Source organism: Chrysochloris asiatica, unplaced genomic scaffold (assembly GCF_000296735.1).
Source record: "Chrysochloris asiatica unplaced genomic scaffold, ChrAsi1.0 scaffold00033, whole genome shotgun sequence".
NCBI lineage: Eukaryota > Metazoa > Chordata > Mammalia > Afrosoricida > Chrysochloridae > Chrysochloris > Chrysochloris asiatica.
In genome coordinates this window covers 14,703,887-14,707,739 of record NW_006408551.1, presented here as the reverse complement: position 1 = coordinate 14,707,739, position 3,853 = coordinate 14,703,887, and positions in this window count along the sequence as shown.

Genomic DNA, 3,853 nt, shown 5'->3' with positions numbered 1-3,853 from the left:
TGACATAGCCACAGAGGACTAGAGTGGAGAGTGAAGCGTCCAGCTGATAAGAAGAGAGGGTGTATGCATAAGAACACCCATATTTGCAGATAATACCCACTTATCCTGGCTTCAGTGACTGGATGATCAGAGCTCAACCAGAAGTAAAAAGAAAAGGGAAGGAAAAAAAAAAAGTATTCTCATACAATTTGATGAACTTGACCTACACCTATGGAAGCAGTAGCTCAGGAACAAGTCCTTACAGCAAGAATCATTCCCACCCCCTCCACACACAGTAATGGTAGTTTCTTAATGCAGGGAGATTGAGTAGTGTGCCTCTGTACATTTTCATGTTCACCATGTGCAGTTTGATGTTGAGTGATTTCGAGTTGGTCCCGATTCATAGCGGCCCTGTATAGGGTTTTTGAGGGGCAGCTGATGAGTTTGAACCGCCGACCTTGTGGTTCAGACTGACTTTGCGGTCCAGTGCTTACACTACAGAGCCACACCAGGACTCCATGTGCAATTACTATCTATTAAAATTTTAGAAAATTTCATAAACACTCTGCTGCTTAAAATAATACTGAAAAGCACTGTTACATGATCTCTAGGTCTGACATTGATTAGTGATTTCATTTTGCCAAATACAAGCACTTTTTATTAAATAACTTGATGATTCTCTGATTTGTGTCTCCCTTGAAAAATGCTCTAGTGAGTCAGGTCCATAGCCCGATTCAACAACACCCGTTAAGCTTTTCACCATCTGTTACCTTATGAAGCATGTACATTTGTGGCGTTTATCACTTAACAATATAATGTAGGCTGAGTTTTCCCAGACCTCAGCAACTTTTTGGATCAGAGAGGACCCCTATAACAGTAATGACTGAAATCACTGTTCTCATTGGCATATTTTGAAACAGGATCCATAAATCTCCCAACCCCCTAACAGGGCAAAATTTCCTCTAACTCCTCCAGGGCTGCCTCTTTTGTGTTTCTAAACAAGTGTGCTCCCACACTGCAGGTTGCCAGGAGGTTCCAGCCCCCGCTGTTCCCAGCAGACACCACAGAGACGCTAGAGCCTGCTCCAAGAGAAAGTTGCAAGGCCACCTGAGAGAGGCTTGGCTTGCTTTCCACTCTGTCAAGAGAATCCAAAAATAGGCTGTTTGGGCTCCCAGGTTTTGTGGAACTTGGTGAAACAGCTCTTTCGTGTTCTTACACTCTCCTCCCCACAGAACTCGGCCGGGAATGCAGATGGTACTGGAATGCTAAACCAAACTGGTAAAAGGCAAGTTTAGTATTCAGAATCACCTGTGACAAGGTGTACTATGGGTTTAAGTGTGTTCCTTAAAAACAAAACAAAACAAAACAAAAAAGTTTATTTCCTTGCCAGTGTACCTTTGGGTGGAATCTGGTTTGAAAATAGGGGGTTTCTTTCTTCATGTTAATCAGGTCAGGCCATTTAGGGTGGGCCCTAAACCTAAACACTTCTGAGTTATAAAAAGACCAGAATAGACATTGACACACACCACACACACACAGGGGAGCATGTGCCACATAAGGATCACACCAAAGAACCAGAGAATCCCCAGGGATGTCAACAAGTAAGGAATCAGATGGTCAATGTCTGTGATTGCTAACCAAAAGGTTAGAGGTTTAAGTCAATCTATAGGCACCTCAGAAGAAAGACCTGGTGCTTTACATCCCAAAACCAGTCACTGAAAACCTTAGGGAGAATAGTGGCCAGGAATCAGACTTGACTTGATGGCAACTGGTTTAATGTGTGATAAGACTAAAAAGGCAGGTATTGCCCAGACTGGGGCAGAAGGAATTGTATAGGGGTTTGGAAGAGGAGCCTTTGGGGAAATGCCAGTTATGTGCAAAGCTGTAAAACAGTGCAGTAACACAAACAGAACAGCCTGGTGTCAAAACAGATTGGGTCTCAACTACTTATCAGCTGTGTGATTGTGGTCAAGAGCTTGCTGTTCACCTGTTTCCTCATTTTACATGATCACAGTGTTACAGGTAAGACACCTTGCAGGCTTCTTCCAAGGAATGAGATGCCATACACATGAGTGGGCTTCAAAAAGCTCATGGAAATGGAATAGCATCACAAACTCTTTGAAGTCCCCTAGTATATACAGGAGCGAGTACCGTGCCTAGACATAGCTGACCATATGACCAATGTTATTTTGCTGATGACAACAGTTCCTGAAAGTAATGAATAAGGAAGTTGGTAGGCAATTAAGTTCAACATGTGTGAGGCACTTAATGTTAAGGATTTAACATTCATTCCCAAAAAAAGGGGACCACTGCAGGGACATTGAGGGATAACCCACTCCATTGTCCTCTAAGGAAGATCATTCAAGCAGCAGGGCACAGCTGGGGAATAAGATGGGTAATAATGAAACTAGTTAGGAGACTACTAACAGAGTTGGGTTGACTAGTGGTTGTCAAACTTAATCCAGCATCAGACTTTCTTGGGGAGGGTTTTCTATTGTTGCTTTGTTTTCATATAGATTCCAAAACTCTCTAGAGGTTGGAAGGCACAAGGGTTAAGGTATGTACTAATGGCCTCTGAGAAAACCTTGGATCCCTTGTGGGAATTGATCTTTCTCAACGAAAACTAGAATTGTTACGTTGTTAAGTGCTGTCTAGTTGGTTCCAATCCATACTGACCCTATAGAGGGTGTCCAAGGAGCGGCTGGTGAGTTTGAATCGATGACCTTGTGATCAAGTGTTTATCTGACAGCACCACACCAGACTGTTGTGGTGGTGGTGATGTGCCATGGAGTTGGTTCCGACTCATAGCGACCCTGTACAGGGTTTCCAATGCTGTTAATCTTTATGGGAGCAGAAAGCCTCCTCTTTTTCCCATGGAACAACTGGTAGTTTTGAACTACTGACCCTGAGGTTAGCAACCTGATTTGTAACCACTATGCTACCAAAGCTCCTTAGAATTATTATAGAAGGAATCAAGAGATTAGTAATAGTCAAGTTTCTGGGTTGTTATTATTATTTGAATGTCAGTTAAGGTTGCTTCCACTATAAGAAATGGGAATGGCTGACGCCTAACCACAGGGGAACATGGGAAAGGAAGGGACTCCGCATCAGGACAAGGTTATGAGGGAATCACTTGGGAGCTGATCCACTCACCCCTTTCAGTGAGCACAGACAGAATGTGGAAGAACCATATTCACAGTTTTGCTTTTAATCACCACCCAGTATGGGGCTCCCAGCGAGAGCTGTGTCCCCAGTGGCTCTATGATGCCTGGTTTTGCTACCCTTCATCAGAACTGCTTCTTGTGGGTAAAAGAAACCCCGTTTTAATGGCCCCAAACACTCAAGGGCCATTGGATTTCCATCCTATGGATGAACCATAACTCATCTAACAATTTCTCTTATATTCAGATGTGTAAGGTACTTTCAGTAACTTACTAGTCAGCTTAACATTGCAATAAACATTTTATGCATAAACTTTTTATTATCACTAGATTTCCCTGAAATTCTCTGATAGAATTTGGGTAGTGGCTATTTTTCTGAGTTTAAGACATCTTCTCTTTCTCAAAGGATGCAATTAGAGACCATAAGATAAAATTCAATACTTGATTTTTTTTTTTTTAAATCTTGTTGTTGTTGTTGTTAGGTGCCATTGAGTCAGTACCGACCCATAGCACAGCAGAATGAAAAACTGCCCGATCCTGGGCCAACCTCACTACTATTGCCACACTTGAGTCCATCGATTCTGACACTTGGCCAATCCATCTAGTTGGGGGGCTTCCTCTTTTTCTCTGATCCTCCACCTTACCAAGCATGATATCCTTCTCCAGTGACTTGGTCCCTCCTGACAATATGTCTGAAGTATGAGAGATGAAAT